This window comes from Phytophthora infestans, genomic scaffold (genome assembly GCF_000142945.1).
Source record: "Phytophthora infestans T30-4 supercont1.25 genomic scaffold, whole genome shotgun sequence".
Taxonomy (NCBI): Eukaryota; Oomycota; class Peronosporomycetes; order Peronosporales; family Peronosporaceae; genus Phytophthora; species Phytophthora infestans.
In genome coordinates, this window is record NW_003303734.1 from 1056254 (window position 1) to 1072742 (window position 16489).

The following is a 16489-nucleotide window of genomic DNA, read 5'->3' on the forward strand; positions in this document are numbered from 1 at the left end:
CCTTCAACTATTCATCCAAGCGCCAACAGCGAGCTGACTCGTCTCAACAAGTCACCAGCCATCGTCCACACACCCCGAGGTCTTTTTGACGTCGAGGACTACACCAACACACAAACGGGCAAAACCGGCCGTGGTGGTAGGACGAACTCCGACAGATCGACGATTGTGCCGCTGGCTTCAGTCGACGGTTGAAGGGGTGTCTGCTGTTTGACTACGCCGTAAAGCGAGCTTGTCCCGCAATGAGTCGGGCTACGAGGTAGGCTAAGCAGCCCTAACCAGTAGTCCTGCGCAGCTGTTGGAAACAGAGCCAGATGTATGGTTTGCCTCGCGGAGAAGCATAATGGCGCGGTGTTGTCGTAGGCGCCCCAGCACAGCGTGCAAGTGGAGGTGAGTCGAACAAAGAGTTGGACACACCGGGGATTGAACAAAGCGGACGCGCTACCACTGCGCTATGCGCCCAGCAAATCGATAACCTAACCTCCACCTTTGACACGAATTTATGACGCCCCCACGCGCGATATAGTCACGCATTCACATACAGCACATTTGCATGCACTTGCACTATCCTCTTCCACCCGCTTCTTGCATCGAATTGCACGTTTGGCCTTCAACTATTCATCCAAGCGCCAACAGCGAGCTGACTCGTCCAAACAAGTCACCAGCCATCGCCACACACCCGAGTCTTTTGACGTCGAGACTACACCAACACACAAACGGCAAAACCGGCGTGGTGGTAGGACGAACTCGACAGATCGACGATTGTGCCGCTGGCTTCAGTCGACGGTTGAGGGGTGTCTGCTGTTTGACTACGCCGTAAAGCGAGCTTGTCCCGCAATGAGTCGGGCTACGAGGTAGGCTAAGCAGCCCTAACCAGTAGTCCTGCGCAGCTGTTGGAAACAGAGCCAGATGTATGGTTTGCCTCGCGGAGAAGCATAATGGCGCGGTGTTGTCGTAGGCGCCCCAGCACAGCGTGCGAGTGGAGGTGAGTCGAACAAAGAGTTGGACACACCGGGGATTGAACCCGGGGCCTTCCGCTTGCAAAGCGGACGCGCTACCACTGCGCTATGCGCCCAGCAAATCGATAACCTAACCTCCACCTTTGACACGAATTTGTGACGCCCCCACGCGCGATATAGTCACGCATTCACATACAGCACATTTGCATGCACTTGCACTATCCTCTACCACCCGCTTCTTGCATCGAATTGCACGTTTGGCCTTCAACTATTCATCCAAGCGCCAACAGCGAGCTGACTCGTCCAAACAAGTCACCAGCCATCGCCACACACCCGAGTCTTTTGACGTCGAGACTACACCAACACACAAACGGCAAAACCGGCGTGGTGGTAGGACGAACTCGACAGATCGACGATTGTGCCGCTGGCTTCAGTCGACGGTTGAGGGGTGTCTGCTGTTTGACTACGCCGTAAAGCGAGCTTGTCCCGCAATGAGTCGGGCTACGAGGTAGGCTAAGCAGCCCTAACCAGTAGTCCTGCGCAGCTGTTGGAAACAGAGCCAGATGTATGGTTTGCCTCGCGGAGAAGCATAATGGCGCGGTGTTGTCGTAGGCGCCCCAGCACAGCGTGCAAGTGGAGGTGAGTCGAACAAAGAGCTGGACACACCGGGGATTGAACCCGGGGCCTTCCGCTTGCAAAGCGGACGCGCTACCACTGCGCTATGCGCCCAGCAAATCGATAACCTAACCTCCACCTTCCACACAAATTTATGACGCCCCCACGCGCGATATAGTCACGCATACACATACAGCACATTTGCATGCACTTGCACTATCCTCTACCACCCGCTTCTTGCATCGAATTGCACGTTTGGCCTTCATCTATTCATCCAAGCGCCAACAGCGAGCTGACTCGTCCAAACAAGTCACCAGCCATCGCCACACACCCGAGTCTTTTGACGTCGAGACGACACCAACACACAAACGGCAAAACCGGCGTGGTGGTAGGACGAACTCGACCGACCGACGATTGTGCCGCTGGCTTCAGTCGACGGTTGAGGGGTGTCTGCCGTTTGACTACGCCGTAAAGCGAGCTTGTCCCGCAATGAGTCGGGCTACGAGGTAGGCTAAGCAGCCCTAACCAGTAGTCCTGCGCAGCTGTTGGAAACAGAGCCAGATGTATGGTTTGCCTCGCGGAGAAGCATAATGGTGCGCTGTTGGCGTAGGCGCCCCAGCACAGCGTGCGAGTGGAGGTGAGTCGAGCAAAGAGTTGGACACGAACCCGAGGCCTTCCGCTTGCAAAGCGGACGCGCTACCACTGCGCTATGCGCCCAGCAAATCGATAACCTAACCTCCACCTTCCACACGAATTTATGACGCCCCCACGCGCGATATAGTCACGCATTCACATACAGCACATTTGCATGCACTTGCACTATCCTCTACCACCCGCTTCTTGCATCGAATTGCACGTTTGGCCTTCAACTATTCATCCAAGCGCCAACAGCGAGATGACTCGTCCAAACAAGTCACCAGCCATCGCCACACACCCGAGTCTTTTGACGTCGAGACTACACCAACACACAAACGGCAAAACCGGCGGGGTGGTAGGACGAACTCGACAGATCGACGATTGTGCCGCTGGCTTCAGTCGACGGTTGAGGGGTGTCTGCTGTTTGACTACGCCGTAAAGCGAGCTTGTCCCGCAATGAGTCGGGCTACGAGGTAGGCTAAGCAGCCCTAACCAGTAGTCCTGCGCAGCTGTTGGAAACAGAGCCAGATGTATGGGTTGCCTCGCGGAGAAGCATAATGGCGCGGTGTTGTCGTAGGCGCCCCAGCACAGCGTGCAAGTGGAGGTGAGTCGAACAAAGAGTTGGACACACCGGGGATTGAACCCGGGGGCTTTCCGCTTGCAAAGCGGACGCGCTACCACTGCGCTATGCGCCAACAAAATCGATAACCTAACCTCCACCTTCCACACGAATTTATGACGCCCCCACGCGCGATATAGTCACGCATTCACATACAGCACATTTGCATGCACTTGCACTATCCTCTACCACCCGCTTCTTGCATCGAATTGCACGTTTGGCCTTCAACTATTCATCCAAGCGCCAACAGCGAGCTGACTCGTCCAAACAAGTCACCAGCCATCGCCACACACCCGAGTCTTTTGACGTCGAGACGACACCAACACACAAACGGCAAAACCGGCGTGGTGGTAGGACGAACTCGACAGATCGACGATTGTGTCGCTGGCTTCAGTCGACGGTTGAGGGGTGTCTGCTGTTTGACTACGCCGTAAAGCGAGCTTGTCCCGCAATGAGTCGGGCTACGAGGTAGGCTAAGCAGCCCTAACCAGTAGTCCTGCGCAGCTGTTGGAAACAGAGCCAGATGTATGGTTTGCCTCGCGGAGAAGCATAATGGCGCGGTGTTGTCGTAGGCGCCCCCAGCACAGCGTGCAAGTGGAGGTGAGTCGAACAAAGAGTTGGACACACCGGGGATTGAACCCGGGGCCTTCCGCTTGCAAAGCGGACGCGCTACCACTGCGCTATGCGCCCAGCAAATCGATAACCTAACCTCCACCTTCCACACGAATTTATGACGCCCCCACGCGCGATATAGTCACGCATTCACATACAGCACATTTGCATGCACTTGCACTATCCTCTACCACCCGCTTCTTGCATCGAATTGCACGTTTGGCCTTCAACTATTCATCCAAGCGCCAACAGCGAGCTGACTCGTCCAAACAAGTCACCAGCCATCGCCACACACCCGAGTCTTTTGACGTCGAGACGACACCAACACACAAACGGCAAAACCGGCGTGGTGGTAGGACGAACTCGACAGATCGACGATTGTGCCGCTGGCTTCAGTCGACGGTTGAGGGGTGTCTGCTGTTTGACTACGCCGTAAAGCGAGCTTGTCCCGCAATGAGTCGGGCTACGAGGTAGGCTAAGCAGCCCTAACCAGTAGTCCTGCGCAGCTGTTGGAAACAGAGCCAGATGTATGGTTTGCCTCGCGGAGAAGCATAATGGCGCGCTGTTGTCGTAGGCGCCCCAGCACAGCGTGCAAGTGGAGGTGAGTCGAACAAAGAGTTGGACACACCGGGGATTGAACAAAGCGGACGCGCTACCACTGCGCTATGCGCCCAGCAAATCGATAACCTAACCTCCACCTTTGACACGAATTTATGACGCCCCCACGCGCGATATAGTCACGCATTCACATACAGCACATTTGCATGCACTTGCACTATCCTCTACCACCCGCTTCTTGCATCGAATTGCACGTTTGGCCTTCAACTATTCATCCAAGCGCCAACAGCGAGCTGACTCGTCCAAACAAGTCACCAGCCATCGCCACACACCCGAGTCTTTTGACGTCGAGACGACACCAACACACAAACGGCAAAACCGGCGTGGTGGTAGGACGAACTCGACAGATCGACGATTGTGCCGCTGGCTTCAGTCGACGGTTGAGGGGTGTCTGCTGTTTGACTACGCCGTAAAGCGAGCTTGTCCCGCAATGAGTCGGGCTACGAGGTAGACTAGCCAGTCCTTACCAGTCATGCGCAGTGGTCGAAAACAAAGCCAGATGTATGGTTTGCCTCGCGGAGAAGCATAACGGCGCGGTGTTGTCGTAGGCGCCCCAGCACAGCGTGCAAGTGGTAGGTGAGTCGAACAAAGAGTTGGACACACCGGGGATTGAACCCGGGGGCCTTCCGCTTGCAAAGCGGAACGCGCTACCACTGCGCTATGCGCCCAGCAAATCGATAACCTAACCTCCACCTTCCACACAAATTTATGACGCCCCCACGCGCGATATAGTCACGCATACACATACAGCACATTTGCATGCACTTGCACTATCCTCTACCACCCGCTTCTTGCATCGAATTGCACGTTTGGCCTTCAACTATTCATCCAAGCGCCAACAGCGAGCTGACTCGTCCAAACAAGTCACCAGCCATCGCCACACACCCGAGTCTTTTGACGTCGAGACGACACCAACACACAAACGGCAAAACCGGCGTGGTGGTAGGACGAACTCGACAGATCGACGATTGTGCCGCTGGCTTCAGTCGACGGTTGAGGGGTGTCTGCTGTTTGACTACGCCGTAAAGCGAGCTTGTCCCGCAATGAGTCGGGCTACGAGGTAGGCTAAGCAGCCCTAACCAGTAGTCCTGCGCAGCTGTTGGAAACAGAGCCAGATGTATGGCTTGCCTCGCGGAGAAGCATAATGGCGCGGTGTTGTCGTAGGCGCCCCAGCACAGCGTGCAAGTGGAGGTGAGTCGAACAAAGAGTTGGACACACCGGGGATTGAACCCGGGGCCTTCCGCTTGCAAAGCGGACGCGCTACCACTGCGCTATGCGCCCAGCAAATCGATAACCTAACCTCCACCTTCCACACAAATTTATGACGCCCCCACGCGCGATATAGTCACGCATTCACATACAGCACATTTGCATGCACTTGCACTATCCTCTACCACCCGCTTCTTGCATCGAATTGCACGTTTGGCCTTCAACTATTCATCCAAGCGCCAACAGCGAGCTGACTCGTCCAAACAAGTCACCAGCCATCGCCACACACCCGAGTCTTTTGACGTCGAGACGACACCAACACACAAACGGCAAAACCGGCGAGGTGGTAGGACGAACTCGACAGATCGACGATTGTGCCGCTGGCTTCAGTCGACGGTTGAGGGGTGTCTGCTGTTTGACTACGCCGTAAAGCGAGCTTGTCCCGCAATGAGTCGGGCTACGAGGTAGGCTAAGCAGCCCTAACCAGTAGTCCTGCGCAGCTGTCGGAAACAGAGCCAGATGTATGGTTTGTCTCGCGGAGAAGCATAATGGCGCGGTGTTGTCGTACGCCCCACAACACAGGGTGAGACGAGAAGTGAGTTGAACACACCGGTGAATGAACCCGGGATCGTCCGCTTGGCCTGCGGATGCGCTAGCACAGCGCTATGCGCCGCGCTAATCGATCACCTAATCTACACCTTACCCTCAATTTATGACGCCCCCACGCGCGATATAGTCACGCATTCACATACAGCACATTTGCATGCACTTGCACTATCCTCTTCCACCCGCTTCTTGTATCGAATTGCACGTTTGGCCTTCAACTATTCATCCAAGCGCCAACAGCGAGCTGACTCGTCCAAACAAGTCACCAGCCATCGCCACACACCCGAGTCTTTTGACGTCGAGACTACACCAACACACAAACGGCAAAACCGGCGGGGTGGTAGGACGAACTCGACAGATCGACAATTGTGCCGCTGGCTTCAGTCGACGGTTGAGGGGAGTCTGCTGTTTGACTACGCCGTAAAGCGAGCTTGTCCCGCAATGAGTCGGGCTACGAGGTAGGCTAGCAAGCCCTAACCAGTAGTCCTGCGCAGCTGTTGGAAACAGAGCCAGATGTATGGTTTGCCTCGCGGAGAAGCATAATGGCGCGCTGTTGTCGTAGGCGCCCCAGCACAGCGTGCAAGTGGAGGTGAGTCGAACAAAGAGTTGGACACACCGGGGATTGAACAAAGCGGACGCGCTACCACTGCGCTATGCGCCCAGCAAATCGATAACCTCACCTCCATCTCTGACACGAATATATGACGCCCCCACGCGCGATATAGTCGCGCATACACATACAGCACATGTGCATGCACGTGCACTATCCTCTACCACCCGCTTCGTGCATCGAAGTGCACGTTTGGTCTTCAACTATTCATCCGAGCGCCACAGCGAGCTGACTCGTCCAAACAAGTCATCAGCCATCGCCACACACCCGAGTCTTTTGACGTCGAGACGACACCAACACACAAACAGCAAAACCGGCGTGGTGGTAGGACGAACTCGACAGATCGACGATTGTGCCGCTGGCTTCAGTCGACGGTTGAGGGGTGTCTGCTGTTTGACTACGCCGTAAAGCGAGCTTGTCCCGCAATGAGTCGGGCTACGAGGTAGACTAGCCAGTCTTTACCAGTCCTGCGCAGCTGTCGAAAACAAAGCCAGATGTATGGTTTGCCTCGCGGAGAAGCATAATGGCGCGGTGTTGTCGTAGGCGCCCCAGCACAGCGTGCAAGTGGAGGTGAGTCGAACAAAGAGTTGGACACACCGGGGATTGAACCCGGGGCCTTCCGCTTGCAAAGCGGACGCGCTACCACTGCGCTATGCGCCCAGCAAATCGATAACCTAACCTCCACCTTCCACACGAATTTATGACGCCCCCACGCGCGATATAGTCACGCATTCACATACAGCACATTTGCATGCACTTGCACTATCCTCTACCACCCGCTTCTTGCATCGAATTGCACGTTTGGCCTTCAACTATTCATCCAAGCGCCAACAGCGAGCTGACTCGTCCAAACAAGTCACCAGCCATCGCCACACACCCGAGTCTTTTGACGTCGAGACTACACCAACACACAAACGGCAAAACCGGCGTGGTGGTAGGACGAACTCGACAGATCGACGATTGTGCCGCTGGCTTCAGTCGACGGTTGAGGGGTGTCTGCTGTTTGACTACGCCGTAAAGCGAGCTTGTCCCGCAATGAGTCGGGCTACGAGGTAGGCTAAGCAGCCCTAACCAGTAGTCCTGCGCAGCTGTTGGAAACAGAGCCAGATGTATGGTTTGCCTCGCGGAGAAGCATAATGGCGCGGTGTTGTCGTAGGCGCCCCAGCACAGCGTGCAAGTGGAGGTGAGTCGAACAAAGAGTTGGACACACCGGGGATTGAACCCGGGGCCTTCCGCTTGCAAAGCGGACGCGCTACCACTGCGCTATGCGCCCAGCATATCGATAGCCTAACCTCCACCTTCCACACAAATTTATGACGCCCCCACGCGCGATATATTCACGCATTCACATATAGCACATTTGCATGCACTTGCACTATCCTCTACCACCCGCTTCTTGCATCGAATTGCACGTTTGGCCTTCATCTATTCATCCAAGCGCCAACAGCGAGCTGACTCGTCCAAACAAGTCACCAGCCATCGCCACACACCCGAGTCTTTTGACGTCGAGACGACACCAACACACAAACGGCAAAACCGGCGAGGTGGTAGGACGAACTCGACAGATCGACGATTGTGCCGCTGGCTTCAGTCGACGGTTGAGGGGTGTCTGCTGTTTGACTACGCCGTAAAGCGAGCTTGTCCCGCAATGAGTCGGGCTACGAGGTAGGCTAAGCAGCCCTAACCAGTAGTCCTGCGCAGCTGTTGGAAACAGAGCCAGATGTATGGTTTGTCTCGCGGAGAAGCATAATGGCGCGGTGTTGTCGTAGGCGCCCCAGCACAGCGTGCGAGTGGAGGTGAGTCGAACAAAGAGTTGGACACACCGGGGATTGAACCCGGGGCCTTCCGCTTGCAAAGCGGACGCGCTACCACTGCGCTATGCGCCCAGCAAATCGATAACCTAACCTCCACCTTTGACACAAATTTGTGACGCCCCCACGCGCGATATAGTCACGCATTCACATACAGCACATTTGCATGCACTTGCACTATCCTCTACCACCCGCTTCTTGCATCGAATTGCACGTTTGGCCTTCAACTATTCATCCAAGCGCCAACAGCGAGCTGACTCGTCCAAACAAGTCACCAGCCATCGCCACACACCCGAGTCTTTTGACGTCGAGACTACACCAACACACAAACGGCAAAACCGGCGTGGTGGTAGGACGAACTCGACAGATCGACGATTGTGCCGCTGGCTTCAGTCGACGGTTGAGGGGTATCTGCTGTTTGACTACGCCGTAAAGCGAGCTTGTCCCGCAATGAGTCGGGCTACGAGGTAGGCTAAGCAGCCCTAACCAGTAGTCCTGCGCAGCTGTTGGAAACAGAGCCAGATGTATGGTTTGCCTCGCGGAGAAGCATAATGGCGCGGTGTTGTCGTAGGCGCCCCAGCACAGCGTGCAAGTGGAGGTGAGTCGAACAAAGAGTTGGACACACCGGGGATTGAACCCGGGGCCTTCCGCTTGCAAAGCGGACGCGCTACCACTGCGCTATGCGCCCAGCAAATCGATAACCTAACCTTCACCTTTGACACGAATCTATGACGCCCCCACGCGCGATATAGTCACGCATTCACATACAGCACATTTGCATGCACTTGCACTATCCTCTACCACCCGCTTCTTGCATCGAATTGCACGTTTGGCCTTCAACTATTCATCCAAGCGCCAACAGCGAGCTGACTCGTCCAAACAAGTCACCAGCCATCGCCCCACACCCGAGTCTTTTGACGTCGAGACTACACCAACACACAAACGGCAAAACCGGCGTGGTGGTAGGACGAACTCGACAGATCGACGATTGTGCCGCTGGCTTCAGTCGACGGTTGAGGGGTGTCTGCTGTTTGACTACGCCGTAAAGCGAGCTTGTCCCGCAATGAGTCGGGCTACGAGGTAGACTAGCCAGTCTTTACCAGTCCTGCGCAGCTGTCGAAGACAAAGCCAGATGAATGATTTGCCTCGCCGAGAAGCATAATGGCGCGGTGTTGTCGTAGGCGCCCCAGCACAGCGTGCAAGTGGAGGTGAGTCGAACAAAGAGTTGGACACACCGGGGATTGAACCCGGGGCCTTCCGCTTGCAAAGCGGACGCGCTACCACTGCGCTATGCGCCCAGCAAATCGATAACCTAACCTCCACCTTCCACACGAATTTATGACGCCCCCACGCGCGATATAGTCACGCATTCACATACAGCACATTTGCATGCACTTGCACTATCCTCTACCACCCGCTTCTTGCATCGAATTGCACGTTTGGCCTTCAACTATTCATCCAAGCGCCAACAGCGAGCTGACTCGTCCAAACAAGTCACCAGCCATCGCCACACACCCGAGTCGTTTGACGTCGAGACTACACCAACACACAAACGGCAAAACCGGCGTGGTGGTAGGACGAACTCGACAGATCGACGATTGTTGCGACGGCTTCAGGTGACGGTTGAGGGGTATCTGCTGCTTGACTACGCCGTAAAGCGAGCTTGTCCCGCAATGAGTCGGGCTACGAGGTAGGCTAAGCAGCCCTAACCAGTAGTCCTGCGCAGCTGTTGGAAACAGAGCCAGATGTATGGTTTGCCTCGCGGAGAAGCATAATGGCGCGGTGTTGTGGTAGGCGCCCCAGCACAGCGTGCAAGTGGAGGTGAGTCGAACAAAGAGTTGGACACACCGGGGATTGAACCCGGGGCCTTCCCCTTGCAAAGCATAGGGCGCTACCCACTGCGCTATGCGCCCAGCAAAATCGATAACCTAACCTCCACCTTCCACACGAATTTATGACGCTTCCACTCGCGATATAGTCACACATTCACATACAGCACATTTGCATGCACTTGCACTATCCTCTTCCACCCGCTTCTTGCATCGAATTGCACGTTTGGCCTTTCAACTATTCATCCAAGCGCCAACAGCGAGCTGACTCGTCCAAACAAGTCAACCAGCCATCGCCACACACCCGAAGTCTTTTTGACGGTCGAGACGACACCAACACACCAAACGGCAAAACCGGCGGTGGTGGTCAGGGACGAACTCGACAGATCGACCGATTGTTGCCGCTGGCTTCAGTCCGACGGTTGAGGGGTGGTCTTGCTGTTTTGACTACGCAGTAAAGCGAGCTTGTCCCCGCAATGAGTCGTGCTACGAGGTAGACTAGGCCAGTCTTTTACCAGTCCTGCGCAGCTGTCGAAAACAGAGCCAGATGTATGGTTTGCCCTCGCGGAGAAGCATAATGGCGCGATGTTGTCGTAGGCGCCCCAGCACAGCGTGCGAGTGGAGGTGAGTCGAACAAAGAGTTGGACACACCGGGGATTGAACCCGGGGCCTTCCGCTTGCAAAGCGGACGCGCTACCACTGCGCTATGCGCCCAGCAAATCGATAGCCTAACCTCCACCTTCCACACGAATTTATGACGCCCCCACGCGCGATATAGTCACGCATACACATACAGCACATTTGCATGCACTTGAACTATCCTCTACCACCCGCTTCTTGCATCGAATTGCACGTTTGGCCTTCATCTATTCATCCAAGCGCCAACAGCGAGCTGACTCATTCAAACAAGTCACCAGCCATCGCCACACACCCGAGTCTTTTGACGTCGAGACTACACCCACCACACCAACAGACAAAAGCGGGCGTGGTGGTAAGAACGACCTCAGCAGATCGACGATTGTGCCGGCTGGCTTCAGTCGACGGTTGAGTGGTGTCTGCTGTTTGACTACGCCGTAAAGCGAGCTTGTCCCGCAATGAGTCGGGCTACGAGGTAGACTAAGCAGCCCTAAGCAGTAGTCCTGCGCAGCTGTTGGAAACAGAGCCAGATGTATGGTTTGCCTCGCGGAGAAGCATAATGGCGCGGTGTTGTAGTAGGCGCCGCAGCACAGCGTGCAAGTGGAGGTGAGTCGAACAAAGAGTTGGACACACCGGGGATTGAACCGTTCGCCTTCCGGGGCCAAAGCGGACGCGCTACCACTGCGCTATGCGCCCAGCATATCGATAACCTAACCTCTACCTTCCACACGAATTTATGACGCCCCCACGCGCGATATAGTCACGCATTCACATACAGCACATTTGCATGCACTTGCACTATCCTCTACCACCCGCTTCTTGCATCGAATTGCACGTTTGGCCTTCAACTATTCATCCAAGCGCCAACAGCGAGCTGACTCGTCCAAACAAGTCACCAGCCATCGCCACACACCCGAGTCTTTTGACGTCGAGACGACACCAACACACAAACGGCAAAACCGGCGAGGTGGTAGGACGAACTCGACAGATCGACGATTGTGCCGCTGGCTTCAGTCGACGGTTGAGGGGTGTCTGCTGTTTGACTACGCCGTAAAGCGAGCTTGTCCCGCAATGAGTCGGGCTACGAGGTAGGCTAAGCAGCCCTAACCAGTAGTCCTGCGCAGCTGTTGGAAACAGAGCCAGATGTATGGTTTGCCTCGCGGAGAAGCATAATGTCGCGGTGTTGTCGTAGGCGCCCCAGCACAGCGTGCGAGTGGAGGTGAGTCGAACAAAGAGTTGGACACACCGGAGATTGAACCCGGGGCCTTCCGCTTGCAAAGCGGACGCGCTACCACTGCGCTATGCGCCCAGCAAATCGATAACCTAACCTCCACCTTCCACACAAATTTATGACGCCCCCACGCGCGATATAGTCACGCATTCACATACAGCACATTTGCATGCACTTGCACTATCCTCTACCACCCGCTTCTTGCATCGAATTGCACGTTTGGCCTTCAACTATTCATCCAAGCGCCAACAGCGAGCTGACTCGTCCAAACAAGTCACCAGCCATCGCCACACACCCGAGTCTTTTGACGTCGAGACTACACCAACACACAAACGGCAAAACCGGCGTGGTGGTAGGACGAACTCGACAGATCGACGATTGTGCCGCTGGCTTCAGTCGACGGTTGAGGGGTGTCTGCTGTTTGACTACGCCGTAAAGCGAGCTTGTCCCGCAATGAGTCGGGCTACGAGGTAGGCTAAGCAGCCCTAACCAGTAGTCCTGCGCAGCTGTTGGAAACAGAGCCAGATGTATGGTTTGTCTCGCGGAGAAGCATAATGGCGCGGTGTTGTCGTAGGCGCCCCAGCACAGCGTGCGAGTGGAGGTGAGTCGAACAAAGAGTTGGACACACCGGGGATTGAACCCGGGGCCTTCCGCTTGCAAAGCGGACGCGCTACCACTGCGCTATGCGCCCAGCAAATCGATAACCTAACCTCCACCTTCCACACGAATTTATGACGCTTCCACGCGCGATATAGTCACGCATTCACATACAGCACATTTGCATGCACTTGCACTATCCTCTACCACCCGCTTCTTGCATCGAATTGCACGTTTGGCCTTCAACTATTCATCCAAGCGCCAACAGCGAGCTGACTCGTCCAAACAAGTCACCAGCAATCGCCGCACACCCGAGTCTTTTGACGTCGAGACTACACCAACACACAAACGGCAAAACCGGCGTGGTGGTAGGACGAACTCGACAGATCGACGATTGTGCCGCTGGCTTCAGTCGACGGTTGAGGGGTGTCTGCTGTTTGACTACGCCGTAAAGCGAGCTTGTCCCGCAATGAGTCGGGCTACGAGGTAGGCTAAGCAGCCCTAACCAGTAGTCCTGCGCAGCTGTTGGAAACAGAGCCAGATGTATGGTTTGCCTCGCGGAGAAGCATAATGGCGCGGTGTTGTCGTAGGCGCTCCAGCACAGCGTGCAAGTGGAGGTGAGTCGAACAAAGAGTTGGACACACCGGGGATTGAACCCGGGGCCTTCCGCTTGCAAAGCGGACGCGCTACCACTGCGCTATGCGCCCAGCAAATCGATAACCTAACCTCCACCTTTGACACGAATTTATGACGCCCCCACGCGCGATATAGTCACGCAGTCACATACAGCACATTTGCATGCACTTGCACTATCCTCTACCACCCGCTTCTTGCATCGAATTGCACGTTTGGCCTTCAACTATTCATCCAAGCGCCAACAGCGAGCTGACTCGTCCAAACAAGTCACCAGCCATCGCCACACACCCGAGTCGTTTGACGTCGAGACTACACCAACACACAAACGGCAAAACCGGCGTGGTGGTAGGACGAACTCGACAGATCGACGATTGTGCCGCTGGCTTCAGTCGACGGTTGAGGGGTGTCTGCTGTTTGACTACGCCGTAAAGCGAGCTTGTCCCGCAATGAGTCGGGCTACGAGGTAGACTAGCCAGTCTTTACCAGTCATGCGCAGCTGTTGGAAACAGAGCCAGATGTATGGTTTGTCTCGCGGAGAAGCATAATGGCGCGGTGTTGTCGTAGGCGCCCCAGCAGCGTGCAAGTGGAGGTGAGTCGAACAAAGAGTTGGACACACCGGGGATTGAACCCGGGGCCTTCCGCTTGCAAAGCGGACGCGCTACCACTGCGCTATGCGCCCAGCAAATCGATAACCTAACCTCCACCTTCCACACGAATTTATGACGCCCCCACGCGCGATATAGTCACACATTCACATACAGCACATTTGCATGCACTTGCACTATCCTCTTCCACCCGCTTCTTGCATCGAATTGCACGTTTGGCCTTCAACTATTCATCCAAGCGCCAACAGCGAGCTGACTCGTCCAAACAAGTCACCAGCCATCGCCACACACCCGAGTCTTTTGACGTCGAGACGACACCAACACACAAACGGCAAAACCGGCGTGGTGGTAGGACGAACTCGACAGATCGACGATTGTGCCGCTGGCGTCAGTCGGCGGCTGAGGGGTGTCTGCTGTGTGACTACGCCGTAAAGCGAGCTTGTCTCGCAATGAGTCGGGCTACGAGGTAGACTAGCCAGTCTTTTACTAGTCATGCGCAGCTGTTGGAAACAGAGCCAGATGTATAGTGTTGTCTCTCGCAGAAACATAATGGACGCGGTGTTTGTCCGTATGCGCCCCCTCCCCAGCGTCCCACGTGGAGGTGAGTCGAACAAAGAGTTGGACACACGGGGGATTGAACCCGGGGCCTTCCGCTTGCAAAGCGGACGCGCTACCACTGCTCTATGCGCCCAGCAAATCGATAACTTAACCTCTACCTTCCACACGAATTTATGACGCTTCCACGCACGATATAGTCACGCATACACATACAGCACATTTGCATGCACTTGCACTATCCTCTACCACCCGCTTCTTGCATCGAATTGCACGTTTGGCCTTCATCTATTCATCCAAGCGCCAACAGCTCAGTCGACCGTCCAAACAAGTCCCCAGCCATCGCCACACACCCGAGTCTTTTGAAGTCGAGACGACACCAACACACAAACGGCAAAACCGGCGTGGTGGTAGGACGAACTCGACAGACCGACGATTGTGCCGCTGGCTTCAGCCGACGGTTGAGGGGTGTCTGCTGTTTGAATACGCCGTAAAGCGAGCTTGTCCCGCAATGAGTCGGGCTACGAGGTAGACTAGCCAGTCTTTACCAGTCATGCGCAGCTGTTGGAAACAGAGCCAGATGTATGGTTTGTCTCGCGGAGAAGCATAATGGCGCGGTGTTGTCGTAGGCGCCCCAGCACAGCGTGCAAGTGGAGGTGAGTCGAACAAAGAGTTGGACACACCGGGGATTGAACCCGGGGCCTTCCGCTTGCAAAGCGGACGCGCTACCACTGCGCTATGCGCCCAGCAAATCGATAACCTAACCTCCACCTTCCACACGAATTTATGACGCCCCCACGCGCGATATAGTCACGCATTCACATACAGCACATTTGCATGCACTTGCACTATCCTCTACCACCCGCTTCTTGCATCGAATTGCACGTTTGGCCTTCAACTATTCATCCAAGCGCCAACAGCGAGCTGACTCGTCCAAACAAGTCACCAGCCATCGCCACACACCCGAGTCTTTTGACGTCGAGACGACACCAACACACAAACAGCAAAACCGGCGTGGTGGTAGGACGAACTCGACAGATCGACGATTGTGCCGCTGGCTTCAGTCGACGGTTGAGGGGTGTCTGCTGTTTGACTACGCCGTAAAGCGAGCTTGTCCCGCAATGAGTCGGGCTACGGAGGTAGACTAGCCAGTCTTTACCAGTCTCCAAGAAATGCACAGGGAGGTGGAGAACATCCGCGAGCGTCGCCGCCTCTAGAACATGAACCGCTCAAATGGAGTACCATGCAATTTCACTATTGGAGATTTCGTACTCTGGTCTAGAATTGACTCTCGACTTTCCGTCAACAAGCTTTTGGCGCGCTGGGTTGGCCCTTTTGAAGTTGTGGAAGAACACCCACTCAGACACGATCCGCCACCTGCTAAGCAACCAGCGTAATATGGTACATGTATTCCGTTTGAAATTCTATCGCGATGGCAATCTTGGAATCAGTGAGGAGCTACTCGCGCACGTTGGAAACCAAGGCTTGGTCCTTGGAGTCGACAAGATCAAAGGGCACCGCAAGGTTCAGCAATCCTGGCAGCTGTTGATCTCCTGGATTGGTATTACAGGACGAAGAAGACTCATGGGAGCCTTTACAGACACTTTTAGGTGATGTACCTGACCGTGTGGTTGCATACATCGATGAAATCGGTGACTACGAGCTTGTACAAGCTGCCTCGTCAATGCAGGAAAGTTCCAGCTCCTAAAGACGCGTGGGAGCTGAGATATGACGCTCTGGCGAAGATGCTTCATCAAGCGGCGAGAGTTTCAACTACGAAAGAGGCGGCGAGAAATTTGCTGCGTGACCAGAGAAATCGCTGGTGGGGCGAGAAACGAACGCCACTCGACGTATTCAAGCTGCTGAACCTTGACAAGGTCGCCAGTAATCCTCTCGCAAGTCCGGCGCTTGACGTGTGGAATTCTTACCTGAAATCGTTTAACTACTGGAGCCGTGGGACCGGAAGAGAGACGACGACGATCGACACCTTCACGGCAGCGTATGGGGATGCGGCTCTCGCAAAGATCATCAACACGGCGAGGACGGTTCCGGAGACAGAGAAAATGGCCACGGCGCTACAGCTGCAGCAGTTCGCGCTGTGGATGAGA

At 55.2% G+C, this 16489-nt stretch overlaps 2 non-coding genes and 2 pseudogenes across 4 annotated transcripts; all 4 read right to left on the reverse strand.

Moving 5' to 3' along the window:
* Positions 1-2214: 2214 nt before the first annotated feature.
* Positions 2215-2288, reverse strand: PITG_27868. The gene has a single exon. It is a non-coding gene; the product is annotated as a tRNA-Ala (tRNA).
* Positions 2289-4650: 2362 nt separating this feature from the next.
* Positions 4651-4724, reverse strand: PITG_27871. The gene has a single exon. It is a non-coding gene; the product is annotated as a tRNA-Ala (tRNA).
* Positions 4725-10131: 5407 nt separating this feature from the next.
* On the reverse strand, positions 10132-10205 carry PITG_27878 (annotated as a pseudogene). Its single transcript has one exon. The product of its transcript is annotated as a tRNA-OTHER (tRNA).
* A 1176-nt stretch (positions 10206-11381) lies between these two features.
* On the reverse strand, positions 11382-11453 carry PITG_27880 (annotated as a pseudogene). The gene has a single exon. The product of its transcript is annotated as a tRNA-OTHER (tRNA).
* Positions 11454-16489: the final 5036 nt, after the last annotated feature.